Source organism: Ahaetulla prasina, chromosome 2 (assembly GCF_028640845.1).
Source record: "Ahaetulla prasina isolate Xishuangbanna chromosome 2, ASM2864084v1, whole genome shotgun sequence".
Classification (NCBI taxonomy): domain Eukaryota; kingdom Metazoa; phylum Chordata; class Lepidosauria; order Squamata; family Colubridae; genus Ahaetulla; species Ahaetulla prasina.
In genome coordinates, this window is record NC_080540.1 from 41,649,230 (window position 1) to 41,664,909 (window position 15,680).

General features: G+C 39.9%; 1 protein-coding gene across 2 annotated transcripts in view; it reads right to left on the reverse strand.

Annotated features, from left to right (window-relative positions):
• EOGT (EGF domain specific O-linked N-acetylglucosamine transferase) overlaps positions 1-15,680 on the reverse strand; it is a 95,500-nt gene that overhangs the window by 1,226 nt on the left and 78,594 nt on the right. The window contains exon 19 of one of the 2 annotated variants that reach the window (XR_009153199.1): positions 10,359-15,353. The exons of the other annotated variant lie outside the window; for it this stretch is intronic. The gene's annotated coding sequence lies outside the window, so the exon portion shown is untranslated. Of the gene's footprint in view, positions 1-10,358; positions 15,354-15,680 lie in introns of those variants that run through there. 2 annotated transcript variants of the gene reach the window in all.

Below are 15,680 nucleotides of genomic sequence, written 5' to 3' on the forward strand. Positions count from 1 at the left end.
ACTGGTAATCCCCTTTCTCTTGTCAGTTAGGGTATTGCCAACTTGAGGCCTATTAGATGGATTGGACTTTATTTATTTATTTATTTAGAAAATGTATCGACTGTCTTATTTTACCACAGAATAACTCGAATAATCCCCTTCTGCGTGTCAGTTAGGGAATTGTGAGAATATATCCAACCCATATGGATATTCATAGCAGCTGGGGAGGGCTGGTCTAAATACTCATTCTCGAATTATTGAGTGTGTAACAAAAACCTGCAGGCCTTCTGCCTCAGCATTAAACCTAGGTGAACAATTAGCCAAAAATACTGCTCAGTGTTTTCTTTTGTAAAGCTAATGGAAAGGAACAGCCTATTATTAATTTATAAAAGCCAGTGAATGCCAGGTGTTCTGGCTGCAAAAAGCATAACACTAATTTTTTTCCCCTCTGAAAGCAAAATAGAAACGGGGTGATCAAGATTCATAACCCCCAAAAAGTTTCAAGCCCAGTGGGCTGGTCACCATTTCTTTTCCTAACTTGAATGAAGACATCAGAATGAAGATAAAGGTTCTTGTATCAGTGCTCCCTAAGACATTAATATAATCAGTGTTATGCAATGGTGGGATGTTGCCAGTTTAACAACCAATTCGGTGATTGTGTGCGTTGCGCGCAGTTTTACAAATACTAACCTTTTGTGTTACCACTTGGGAGTAACACAGCTGAGGCGCAGCAATACACTCTGCTACGTCAGTCAGCTGAGAAGATAAAGGTAAGTAAAGTGCAGAGATGGGGGGGGGAGCGACAGATTGTCGGAGCAAGCTGGTTCACTCCCAGCTGATCTTGGAGATACCGGTTCACCCGAACCGGTTGAATCCCACCTCTGGTGTTATGGGACATGGATACACATACCAGATGATCCATATCTCCAATGCGGACAAGTGGAGATGTGTTCTACTTCATCTCCTATATGATTAAAGCAATACGACCAGTAACAGTAAATATTGGGAACTAAGTAGGTCAGACATCCGGAAGTGATGCTAAAAGGGCCAGGGAGATCATTAAAATCAAACCCTTATTCAGCCATGAAGCTGATTAAGAGGCTTTGACCTTTAGTTTAGTCTGTTTTACAGGTTTCATTAAAGATAAAATAGAATGATCTGTGTATCCAACAGAGCTCCTTGTAGGAAAGATAAGAAATCAGCGAATGATTTTTAAATCTGAGTATCCTCCATAACGCTTAATTTTCTTCAAATGTCTGATGAAAATGCACGTCTAGGAAAGAGTTACCTGAATACATGATATTCAGTCTGTATGAAGCATCACTAAGGAAAGAGTTATTTTAAAATGTGCATTATCTGGGTAAATTTCAGATTCTTCACACGAAGAGCAATGCACAAATGTTTTTCATTTTTAAATGAATTTTATGTGTAAGAATGAATGAGGGTGTCATAATCAAAACAACTACGTTTTTAATTCTCATCCCTCTTTTTTTCAACTTGCAGAATAGAAAGTTTGGGAATGAAAAAGTCCTCAGTTCTCTCTGTCAAATTGTAGGTTAAAAAGCCTGCATTTAAACTTACCAAATGCAGCTGGCAATTTCACAGTAATTAACAAAACCCATTGCAAGAATTCTTGCAAAAATGGATTAAGAAGATAAGAACATAAGCAGGGCCCTGCTGGATCAGCAGGGGTGTTCGTGGGAGGGTTATTTCTCCCTTTTTTATTTTCTGAAGAATCATTTATTCTTTGCAACCCAGTAATGTATAGAAAAGTATTCACGTGAGGAGATTGGATGTTCTATTCATCAATACAATAACTCTCCAAAATCTGATCACAATGAGACCAAAATTGATATGGAAATGAACCTGCAGAAAAGAAAGATCACCTTTGAAAAAGGTCCCAATCCAGCTGGGAACTGTGGGAGGGAGGGGGGGGAAACCAGCGCATTCAGATTGGCTGCCTCCTCCCAGTTGTGCAACCCATAGTAAATATATCTGCAGCCTTCTGTATGACCATGTTTACAGAAATGTTTGGCCCCACTGGTAATATATTGGAAAAAATTCTAGGAGCCATGTTCAGCATGCTTCGCCTACCTTTTTTCATTTTTCTTAATGAAAGCATTTCTAAAGCTTATAGGTCAGAATAGTAAAAATCAAGGCAATATCAATATCCTTCTGTCCAGAGGAATAGCTGAAGAAAGAAATAAAGCTGTCCAGTGGTGAAATCCAATTTTTTTTACTACCAATTCTGTGGGCATGGCATGGCTTGGTGAGTGTGGTTTGGTGGGCGTGGCAGGGGAAGGATACTGTAAAATCCCCATTTTGTCCCCATTCCAGGGAAAGGATACTGCAAAATCTCCATTTCCTCCCAATCAGCTGGGACTTGGGAGGCAGAGAATAGATGGGGACAGGGACAGTCAGGATTTTTACTAATGGTTCTCCGAACTACTCAAAATTTCTGCTACCGGTTTTCCAGAACTGGTGAGAACCTGCTGAAACCCACCTCTGAAACTGTCCCAGGAAGCTATATGCTTCAACACCCTATAGAAGACTTACGGCACTGCAGTTCCATACTAAAAAGATAAATATTTGGGACCCTTAGAGCTTCTCTCAGCTTGGTTGTTTTCTTACAGATGTTTCATTACCCAACTAGGTAACATCATCAGTGATATCTAGTGAGTTAATTAAATGTCTGCAAGCAAACAACCAAGCTCAGAAAAGACCAAGGACCTCATAGTTCAACTATGAACTTCACATGTTCTCTTTTATAGATATACCTTTGCCTCTTTCTTCTCCTGGGGCTCTTTAGAATAGAATAGAATAGAATAGAATAGAATAGAATAGAATAGAATAGAATTTTTTATTGGCCAAGTGTGATTGGACACACAAGGAATTTGTCTTGGTGCATATGTTCTCAGTGTACATAAAAGAAAAGATACGTTCATCAAGGTACAACATTTACAACACAAATGATGGTTAATATATCAATATAAATCATAAGGATTGCCAGCAACAAAGTTACAGTCATACAGTCATAAGTGGAAAGAGATTGGTGATGGGAACGATGAGAAGATTAATAGTAGTGCGGATTTAGTAAACAGTTTGACAGTGTTGAGAGAATTATTTGTTTAGCAGAGTGATGTCCTTCGGGAAAAAACTGTTCTTGTGTCTAGTTGTTCTGGTGTGCAGTGCTCTATAGCGTCGTTTTGAGGGTAGGAGTTGAAACAGTTTATGTCCAGGATGCGAGGGATCTGCAAATATTTTCACGGCCCTCTTCTTGTTTCGTGAAGTATACAGGTCCTCAATGGAAGGCAGGTTGGTAGCAATTATTTTTTCTGCAGTTCTAATTATCCTCTGAAGTCTATGTCTTTCTTGTTGGGTTGCAGAACCGAACCAGACAGTTATAGAGGTGCAAATGACAGACTCAATAATTCCTCTGTAGAACTGAATCAGCAGCTCCTTGGGCAGTTTGAGCTTACTGAGAACATTCTTTGTTGTCCTTTTTTAATGATGTTTTTGATGTTAGCTGTCCATTTTAGATCTTGCGATATGATAGAACCTAGAAATTTGAAGGTTTCTACTGTTGATACTGTGTTGTCAAGTATTGTGAGAGGTGGAAGTATGGAAGGGTTTCTCCTAAAGTCTACCACCATTTCTACGGTTTTGAGTGTGTTCAGTTCCAGATTGTTTTGGTTGCACCACAAGGCTAGTCGTTCGACCTCTCGTCTATATGCGGATTTGTCATTGTCTCGAATGAGACCAATCACTGTTGTGTCATCTGCGAACTTCAGTAGCTTAACAGATGGATCGTTGGAGATGCAGTCATTGGTATACAGAGAGAAGAGAAGTGGGGAGAGCACACAGTCTTGGGGGGCCCCTGTGCTAATTGTACAGGTATTTGATGTGATCTTGCTTAGCTTCACCTGCTGCTTCCTGTTTGTTAGGAAGCTTGTGATCCACTTACAAGTCTGTTCCGGTACCTGTAGCTGGTTTAGCTTAGTTAGAAGAGTGTCTGGAATGATGGTATTGAATGCTGAACTAAAGTCTACAATGAAGACCCTTGCATAGGTCTTTGGAGACTCAAGATGTTGTAGGATGTAGTGCAGAGCCATATTAACAGCATCATCTGTTGATCTATTTGCTCGATGTGCAAATTGCAAGGGGTCTAACAGTGGACCCGTGATGGTTTTCAAGTAGGAAAGCACTAGCCTTTCAAAGGTTTTCATGACTACAGATGTTAAAGCAACTGGTCTGTAGTCATTCAGTTCCTTGATGGTGGGCTTCTTCGGCACTGGGATGATGGTAGAGCGTTTGAAGCAAGAAGGAACATAACACATCTCTAGTGATTTATTGAAAATATGGGTGAAGTTGGGGGCCAATTGGTCAGCACAGACTTTTAAGCAAGAAGGAGTTATCTTGTCTGGGCCTGGAGCTTTTCCTGGCTTTTGTCTGTGAAATAGATCTTGCACTTCCTTTTCTGTGATCACTAGGGGTTGTGAACCCAATGGAATGGGGTCAGTTGTAGGAGTCTTGGCTGTTGCTGGTGTGTCTGAGATGGGGGTTGTGGCTGTAGTTTCCTTTCAAACCTGCAGTAAAACTCATTCAGGTCATCTGCCAGTTGTTGATTACCTTCAGCCTTTACACAAACATCAGAGTAATACAGTAGAACCTCTGGTCACAACCATAATTCATTTCATAACTTTGATCACAACCTTGATTTGGTCGCAACCCAAACCTAATTTCCCTGTTGTATACAAACAACAGGAAATTTGGTGCTTACAAAAAAAATGATGCAGAAAGGGAAATCAGTGCGGTTGTGTTTGTTTACGCAAGTCGAGAAATATTTTACTAGAAGAGTTCTTCGCTCCTCCGAAAACAACAAAATACCTTATACCACCAGGCTTGAAATCCTGGGATTAGAAAACTTACAACTCCGTCGAATTCGACATGACCTGTGTTAAACACACAAAATCATCATATTGCAATATCCTTCCTGTAAAAGACTACTTCAGCTTCAATTGCAATATTACAAGAGCAAAAAATAGATTCAAGCTTAATGTCAACCGCTTCAAACTTGATTGCAGAAAATATGACTTCTGTAACAGAGTTGTTAATGCTTGGAACTCATTACCTGACTCCATAGTGTCTACTCAAAATCCCAAAATCTTCAACCAAAAACTGTGTACTATTGATCTCACCCCATTCCTAAGAGGACTATAAGGGGCGTGCATAAGAGCACAAAAGTGCCTACCGTTCCTGTCCTATTGTTCCCTTCATTATATCAAATTAATATAGCTGATGCATATTTTTTTACTTATATATATATATATATATATTCTTCAAGATATATTGTTTTATTTATGACAATGTTTGTGTATACTGTTGTGACAAAATGAAATTAAAAAAAAGTATGTGTTTGTGACCAGATTTAAAAAAATTGTGAATTTTTTTGGTCGGAACCCGATTTGGTCGTGGTCAGAAGCGTTCGTGACCAGAGGTTCTACTGTATCAGTTTTCTCTGAGAGAAAGCCGAATCTGCTGAGTTATACATTAATTTTATCTCAGTGTGATTTTGAATTATCTGTTGAAATTGACAGGACTGCAATTAACTTAATTCAACTGGCCAGTGTCATTTTCTGAAAATGCCTGAACTATTTATCGTAGTTTAGTGTTCATTGAAACTAGAAAAAAGTTTGCACATTACTTGAAACTAACAATAAAACATCACTGGCTACAGATGTAGAGAGACTAAGTACAGTTCTAAGCCCTCGTAGAAACTTTTTTAAACCACCACTGTCCATTTTTGCACATTAAAAGCCACAGTGAGATTTATTTTCTACATTAACCCCGCCTCTTCTCCCTCACAAGATGTTTAACTATTAAAATATTCATCACACAGTCCAAACCTTAATGCCAACTGATTTTTTTCTAATATAGCCTTTAAGGGATAATTGTCTACAAAAATGCCTTTATATATAAACATTATTTTGCATATGGGAACATAGAAAAGGGAATAAAGATAACATGAATCATATTTTGAGAATGAGCACATGTGAACTCACTCAAGGTAGACATTTATATTCTCTGAGCTAGAAAATGAGGGAATTCTAGAGTTCTTAGGTTAAGAACTAAAAATAAACAATCCAACACTAATTCTCGTGGGAATTTTGTTAGTTTTAATGCTTTATTAAGCATTACTGTTACTAGCAAACAGAATCACATTTTCTTCTGTTTTTGCTTAATCGGACAAAGTTTCTAGCTCATATAATTAGAAGAAACAATTTCAGTATTTATTCCAGAAACTTACTTCAACCCCCACATGCAATTGACAAAATCAATTACTGTCCATGTATATGGTTCTTAAGTTAGTACGGGTAACTACAACCTCAACTTACAACCATTCGTTTAGTGACCATTCAAAGTTACAATGACACTGAAAAAAGTGACTTATGACCATTTTTCACATTCACAACCATTGCAGCATCCCCATGGTCATGTGATCAAAATTTGGACGGTGGGTATAGGACAAGAAGAAATGAATGGAAATTAACCAAGAAGCAACCTAGAACTAAGGAGAAATTTCTTGACAGTTAGAACAATCTATCAGTGGAACAACTTGCCTCCCAAAGTTTTGAATGCACCAACACTGGAGGTTTTAAGAAGAGATTGGACAACCATTTGTCTGAAATGGTATAGAGTTTCCTGCAGGGGGCTGGACTAGAAGACTTCCAAGGTCCTTTCGAACTCTCTATTTTGTTCTGTTCTGTTCTGTTATATTCTATTCTATTCTATTCTACTATCACTGAGTTCAGTGACTGAGAACCCAACCCCCCCCCCCAATCTCTTTTGTTCAGTATATCTGAAAATTTAAGAATGGATGCTGTCAAAAAATATCGGTCATTGTGAAACCTTATTGCTCATTCACAAAACAGCTGCAACATGAATCACAACATACTCATTTACCAAAGAATAACCAGTGAGGATCCTGCTCACTATCCATCAAAGACCCTGCCTTTCCAACGTTCTGTACAACATAGTACCCAATTTACATTTTATGAATGGGTAAATGTCCCTCCATTCAAACTACTAGACTGCTGCTATCTGCAGTTATTATTTTCTAAAAATACCGAATAAGAGAATTTGGTTCCCAAGATAGCCTTGGAAACAAACAAAGATAAAGCTGTAGTAAGCCAACGCCATTTCATTTTTTTCCCCAATGGTAGGTGGGATTAAAGATTTGGCAAAGAACAAGAAAGTATCTGCAGATACATTGGCACCAGGGGTGAAATCTACTTACCTTCCCTACCAGTTCGGAAGTGCGTGTGCCATTGTCAGGTCCGATTGTAGACCCTCTCTGCATGTGCAAAGCCTTCTGTGCATGCGCAGAGGGTCAAAAACAGGTTACTTCCTCGCACTGCCACCGCTACCAGTTTACCGAACCACGTGCCGCCGCTGCTATTGGTTCTCCTGAACCAGAGTGAACTGGTAGCATTACACCCCTGATTAGCACCCATTCACACTGTACTTGGAGATTCCCGAATCATGGTCACCTGATCTTCTAATGGTCACATCTTGGTCACTTCTTAGTTCTACATCGGGATGAAATGTTCCCGGTTCAGACCGGATCACCCGATCCGGTAGCGATGGTGGTGAGTGGTTCAGAGAACCAGTAGCAAAAATCCCTCCCCCCCCCATGCCCAGCTGAGCCGCATGATCATCAGAGGGTGTTGTTTTTTTTTTTAAAAAAAGCATTTTTTCTTTGGCCAAAAAAATGCTTTTAAAAGTAAAAAAAAAAGTCTGATGATCACATGGCTCAGCTGGGATCGTCAGAGACTTTTAAAACTTCTTCAGTTGAAGTAGTTGTAGAAAAAATTCTTTTAAAAGACTCCTCTGATGATCCCAGCTGAGTTGCCTGATCATCAGAGGCTTTTTTTCTTTTAAAGACAAAAAAAAAGCTTTTAAAAGAAAAGAAAAGCCTCTAATGATCAGGCAATTCAGCTGGGATCGTCAGAGGAGACTTTTAAAAGCATTTTTCAACCAAAGAGGTTGTAGAAAAAATGCTTTTAAAAGTAAAAAAAAAAAGTTGGCCACGCCCATCCAGTCATATTACCCCACCCCTCCAAGCCACGCCCACAGAACCAGTAGTAACAAATTTTACATTTCACCCCTGTTCTACATTTCAACTTTTCTATTTATTGACTATTGTCCTCCTGTGCAAGTTTTTTTAGACATGTGATTCACTTTTCTCTGGTTTCAGAGATACACGGTAGCTAGTAAATCAAGCAACGAATCATTGAACACCTAGAAGCAAACAAAATAATAACCAAAAGCCAACATGGGTTTGTCAAAAACAGATCTGCCAGACTCATCTCATTGCATTCTTTGACAAAATGACAAAATTAGTGGACCAGAAGAATGCTGTCGATATAATTTACTTGGACTTCAGTAAAGCATTTGATAAAGTAGACCATAACCTACTACTAGATAAAGTAGAAAAATATGGGTTAAACAGCACCACCACCAAATGGATTCGTAACTGGCTGACCAACCACATTCAACATGTAGTCCTCAATGGAACTACATCCACATGGAGGGAAGTATGCAGTGGAGTACCCCAAGGCTCTGTTTTAGGCCCAGTACTCTTCAACATCTTCATCAATGACTTGGACGAGGGGATAGATGCGGAACTCATCAAATTTGCAGATGACACCAAGCTGGCAGGAATAGCCAACACTCCAGAAGATAGGCTCAAGATACAGAAAGATCTTGACAGACTTGAACATTGGGCTCTATCTAACAAAATGAAATTCAACAGTGAAAAAAGTAAGGTTCTATATTTAGGCCAAAAAAACAAAAACACAAAATGCACAGGTACTGTATATGTGGTACCTTGCTCAATAGTAGTACCTGTGAGAGGGATGTTGGAGTCCTAGTGGACAACCATTTAGATATGAGCCAGCAGTGTGCAGCAGCTGCTAAAAAAGCCAACACAGTTCTGGGCTACATAAACAGAGGGATAGAATCAAGATCACGTGAAGATCACGTGATCATTATAAATACCACTTTATAATGCCTTGGTAAGGCCACACTTGGAATACTGCATTCAGTTTTGGTCGCCATGATGTAGAAAAGATATTGAGATTCTAGAAAGAGTGCAGAGAAGAGCAACAAAGATGATTAGGGGACTGGAGACTAAAACATATGAAGAACGGTTGCAAGAACTCGGTATGTCTAGTTTAATGAAAAGAAGGACTAGGGGAGACATGATAGCAGTGTTCCAATATCTCAGGGGCTGCCACAAAGAAGATGGAGTCAAGCTATTCTCCAAAGCACCTGAAGGCAGGACAAGAAGCAATGGGTGGAAACTAATCAAGGAGAGAAACAACTTAGAACTAAGGAGAAATTTCCTCCTTAGTTAGAACAATCAACAAGTGGAACAACTTGCCTCCAGAAGTTGCGAATGCTCCAACGTTGGAAGTTTTTAAGAAAATGTTGGATAGCCATTTGTCTGAAATGGTGTAGGGTTTCCTGCCTGGGCAGGGGGTTGGACTAGAAGACCTCCAAGGTCCCTTTCAACTCTGTTATTATGTTATGTTATGTTATGTTATGTTATGTTATGTTATGTTATGTTATGTTATGTTATGTTATGTTATGTTATGTTATGTTATGTTAAATCTGCAACGGATTTATTAGTGAGCATAGATATGGTTGTTATTAAATTGGGCAGCCCTTTTAAGAAATCCCAGTCCAGGTATGAAAGCAACCAAGATCTGCTCTTATAAGACACTTTGTCTGTGTCATCTGGAATTGTTAGTTCCATCTGGCAGAGGAATTAATTTTTAGATCTTCCATATGTAAGTGTAATTTGAAAATATTGCTCTGCTATTTTTTGGCCATAATGGTTGATATGAAATAAGCTTAATTAGAAAATGGTATTGCTCTTCTGACAGAAGGTGTTATCAGTATTTCTTAGCATTGCTTCTTTTTAGCAACAGATTGCCTAAAGTATTTGGATTGGAGTGCTGCACCTAGTGTTAGATTAGCCACTGCTGCTGGTGATGTCTGATCCTATTTTTTAAAAGACACCTCAAAGTTTGCAGTAAAATTTAATTAGCCATGCCCACCTGCATGTCCTCTAGATGTGCCAAATTCCAATCTCAAAATTCCAAATCGAGTCTATCCAAAAGGCAATTTTGGAAATTGTACAAAGTAGTCCTTGACTTACGACCAAATTGAGCCCAAAATTTCTGCCGCTAAGCAAGACAGTCAAGTGTGCTTTTGCCTCATTTGACAATCTGCCTTGCCACCATTTTTAAACGAATCACTAAAGTCGTTACGTTAGTAACACAGTTGTGAAGAGAATCTGGCTTCTCCATTAGTTTTGCTTTGATTTTCTCTTTATTTATTGATTAGCCTATAGGCCATATCAACGTACAAGGTTCAAACACGTATTATCAATAAAATCCTATACAAACAATTTAAAATAAGAGTAAGGTAAAATACAATAGTTACAGGATAAATACAATAATTTAATACTTAAATATGTAAATTAGAATAAAATGACCTAAAATTATATTTCTGTATCACCCCTGCAATTTACACCAATCAGTGCCTCCCACTAGGTCAAACGTTTAACATATGGATCAAGGTACTTATCTCTCGCCCCCTTATACGAACAGCAATCAAATAATATATGAGTCAAATCTATTAAGTGAATCTGGCTTCTCTGTTGATTTGGCTTTGCTTACCTTTTGCGACGGAAGAGCACAAAAGGTAAATCACACTACAACTGCCATAAATATGAGTCAGTTGCCAAGCTTCTGAATTTTGATCACCTGACTATGGGAATGCTGCAATTAGGAGGATGCAAGTACCGTATTTTCTGGAGTATAAGATGCTCTGGAGTATAAGACGCACATTAGTTTTTGGGGAGGAAAACAAGGGAAAAAAATCTGCCTCTGCCTACCAGCATCCATCTGGCTAGTGTCCTTGCAATAAACAGCAAACAGCCTGGTTAGCTTCAGCACATTATCGCAGCCTGATTGAGCACAAACAGCTGATTGGCAGTCGGATCGGCCTCCTGGAATACCCCCAATCAAATGTTCCAGATCTGGTGGGATCGCCAGAGCCCATCGCCACCTCCGCATGTCACGTTTTTGACCTTCGAGTGTTGCGTTTTTGGTCTGGAATCAGCCAAAAATGTGATGCATGGAGGCCAAAAATGCAATGTATGGAGGCAGTGATCGGCGGCAATGTGCTATCGCGATCCCCGCAGCTTGGAACAGGTCTAAAACGGGGTGTGCAGAGGACGAAAATGTGATGCGCGGAGGGTGAAAATTGCCAAAGGGTGGGGGCCAGCGGCTGGGTGGGCCTTCGGCAACATTCGGTGTATAAGATGCATCACAATTTTCACCCACTTTTGTGGGGCAGGGAAGTGCATCTTATACTCCAAAAAGTACGGTAGGTTATAAATGTGAAACAGTCATGACTCACTTTTGGTAGTGACATTGTAACTTCAAACAGACACTAAATGAACTGTTGTAAGTCAAGGACTACTTGTAGTCCAAGAAACTGGGGAGACACATAATGGAAAGAGATTACTATGTGTGTGGTCATGTACTGTTTGTGGAGTTCTGATCAAGCTCCCAGGTGAATGTGAGGGTCCCACTGATGAGCTAATGATGAGGATAAGAGCTCTGTGAGACTACAGACCCTCATGCCATCCAGACATGGAAATGACCACTTACGATAGTTACCAGGATATTTTGCTGCCTGGAGGAAACCCATATGCCTCCTCTGCACCAAAGCCTAAACTTCAATAATGCCCGTTCTTGTCTTCATACACACCCTCCCCATTCGTGACAGCACCTGAATTTGGCATTTTTACTGAGCTGATCAAAAGCTCAGCCTTTAAAGAGAAAGCTGGCAAGGGATTAGCTGGGATTAGCAACATGATCAAGTCATCTACAAAACCAGAGGAGCTACGGATTGCATTCATTTAGTATTACCCCAGTACAAGCAGTCCTCAACTTATAACCATTTGTTTAGTGATCATTCGAAGTTACGGTGGCACTGAAGAAGTGACTTATGACCGGTCCTCGTGTTTATGACCATCACAGCATTCCCACAGACATGGCATCAAAATTCAGGCACGTAGCAAATGGCATGTTTGATACAGGGGTGAAATCTAAAAATTTTCCCTACCGGTTCTGTGGGCGTGGCTTAATTGGTGGCCGTGGCTTGGTGGTCAGATGACCGGGTGGGCGTGGCCAATAGCAATAAATAATAAAAATAATAAACAAAGTACACAAAACAATAAGAGGTACCAAAAACCAACTTTCACACTTTACACACACACAACACAACACAACTGATTCACACACAATGTAAAAGCAGCTGCAGCTGCACCTCACCCAAAATGGCCCCCGCAACAAGCAGGAACCTCACACAGCCACAAAAAGCCCAAAAACCAACTTTCATACTTTACACACAAACAACACAACACAACACAACTGATTCACACACACACACACACAGAGAGAGAGACACACACAAAATGCCATATACAGCTTTGTGAGATTTTGTGTGTTTGTGAAGCTAGAGTGAAACACTACAGAAACACACCAAATCTCAGAAAGCTGCAAAAATATTTTATTTTATTTATATTTTTAGATAAAAGCAACTAACTTTAAAACTTCCTTAACTTTAAATTGCTATGTCTAAAAATGTTTCTACCGGTTCTCCGAATTGCCCGTCCCTATCGCTACCCGGATCACATCATCCGGTCCAAACCAGGAGCATTTCACCCCTGGTTTGATAGTTGCAGTGTCCCAGGCCATGTTATCGAGATTTGAGACTTTTCCAGCCAGCTTCCTACAAGCAAGGTCAATGAGAAAAGCCAGTCTCACTTAATGACCATGTCATTGACTTATTAACTTTTGTTAATTGTTGTTTGTACAATTGTTGTACAATTGTTGTTGTAAATTGAGGAGTACCTGTAATGGAACATGGAAAGAGAGAGATGAAACTGTAAAACCAAGTCCCTCTGCAGCCAACCAATTGGGATGGAGGAGCTTGAACCATAAACAACCTTCTCTCTTTTTGCTGATTGGTAGCTTTCATCCATAGAACAATCAAAATTACATACCGGATTATATGTATGACTGATTGGAAACTGATCTGTTAATTATACTCTATGGCAGGGGTGTCAAACTCACAACGACATGAGCCTGACTAGGTGGCTCAGTGGCTAAGACACTGAGCTTGTCAATCAGAAAGGTTGGCAGTTCGGCGGTTTGAATCCCTGGCACAGGTCTCCTGCGTGAGCAGGGGGTTGGACTAGATGACCTCCAAGGTCCCTTCCAACTCTGCTAGTGTTACTGATAACGTTGTCATGTGACATATCACAACTTCTTTTCCATTCATTAAACCAGGGCCAGAACGTGACGCATCCGGCCCACCGGCCACAAGTTTGACACCCCTGCTCTAAAGCACACTTCCACCCAAGCATCCTCCTAATTGCTAGATATCAACTCCCATAATCAATATTAACTATGCCAGCTGAGAAATATGGGAATTGAAGTCCAAACCATTCACATTGTACAGATTGGAGGAGGCTGTTCTCTTTACACAGGCAGGTATGTGTACTGATCTTTCTTATCTCACTACTATGTGCAAACCTAGTGCTTTGTGGAACAAGCTATTTTCCCTTGCTTTAATTTTCTGCAAATCCGTTGCTTATTCCTACTGCATTAATCTTAATGCTACAGCCTGTAACCAAGTTCCAATCTTCAAGTTCAATGACATTATCTTTTAATTAACCCGGGGAAATTAATGCTTATAGTATTACAAACTATCTACAGTTTTTTTTCAGTGTGTGGTTATTTTAGATGTATACAACCATTCAAATAAGCTTTTAAAACTAAAAAATGCTGATAGAGGAGCTGGCAATCTGAAAAAAATGGTTTTAGGTACACCCAGGAAATTTTATTTTTTTTAACCAGCATGCCTCATTGCCATATCTAAAGGTACTTTGAAATTCCTTTCACTTTCAAGAGTAGTTTGCAATATTGGAGAATATAGAGAGTCCTGTGGCCTAATGCAGCGTTTCTCAAGCATGACAACTTTAAGATGCATGGATTTCAATCCTCAGATTTCCCCAGCCAACCGTGGCTAGCTGGGGAATTCTGGGAGTTGAAGCCCATGCATCTTAAATTTGCCAAGGTTGAGAAAAATTGGTCTAATGGGTTAGGGAAGGCCTCATCAGGGCTGCCCAGGCTCTCCGCCTTTGCTAAAAAATCAAGGGCATAGTTTCCTACTATTCTGAGGCAAGACTCTCATACAAACCGTATTGTACGTGTATTTTAAATAGGGCACTTCCAGTTAGTAGGTACTTGATCCCTTAGCTAATCACATGCTATTATGGGCAGTGGTCACCATCATATTACGTTCACCATTGCATTTCCATTTCAAGCAGCCACAGGCACTAAGGGAAGCATTTCATTTGGTTGGGTTAAACTGTTTGTGCCGGCATTCCAGTGGGTGTCTGGTTCCATTTCTCTCAGCTCCTATTAATTCTGACATGGCTTCTTTATGGCAGAACTGGGCAAAGACACCTAGGCATACAACAGCTTGGCAGGATTCCATCACTGTATTATATTTCATCGCAGAGGGAATTGCTCTGTGAGTTTCTAAATTTTATACACACAACACCCACACACACCATACATAACATACATAGACAAACATGCACATAGAACAGAGGGGCCAGATTGAGGTGTTCCTCCCTGGCTGACCAACAAATTAACAGTGATTGGCTGAGACATTTCTTTTCTTAGCTATTGACTAGGAAGGGGAAGTGCTTATAGATCATAAATGCTGCACAGACCCTTGCAAATAAGTAGCTGTGCTCATTTCCATAATGCCCCATATATCCATCAATCCGTTTAAATTCATACTGGAGATACTCAGTTCTTTCCCAACTTATTATTCAGGATTTAGCAAATGCCATTTTCATACATTGTCTAGGACTCTATAGACATGCTATTAGATGTAGGTCAATTATCAGCGTAACAGACTATAATATGACAATTTGCAATACAACATTTTATGGTACAGAGAACAAGTATCCCACTGAAAGAACTTTTGACCAATATATTATAGTCCACTTGTTCTGCTTCATGGTCCTCTAATTCAGTGGTTACTGAAAGCTTTTGGGAGCAATCACATAAACCTGGAGGTGACCATACTTGCAAGCGTCATAAAGATACTGGTGGCATCAAGAAAATTCCAAAATTGTGACTATGTGTCTTTGAAAATGATACGAGAAAGTGATTTCCGATGCTTGTTCATATGGTGGGGGTGCAGCTATATTCCTGAAAAGAGAAGTAAAAGGTAAAGGTAAAGGTTCCCCTCGCACATACGTGCTAGTCGTTGCCGACTCTAGGGGGCGGTGCTCATCTCCGTTTCAAAGCCAAAGAGCCAGCGCTAAATCAATCAATTTTAAACCTCCCAGTATCCAGGCAAAAGAGCATTCAAAGATGGCTGAAGTAGTTCAGGCAAAAGGCCATCAGGACCTGAATGAATAAGCATGCAGTAGCAATACACTGGAACCTCCTGGTACTATAGATGTTCAATAAAGTGAAGGTAACGGTTGCCACTATAAAGAGCTAAAGGGCTAATGGTGCATCATCTGTCAGAGT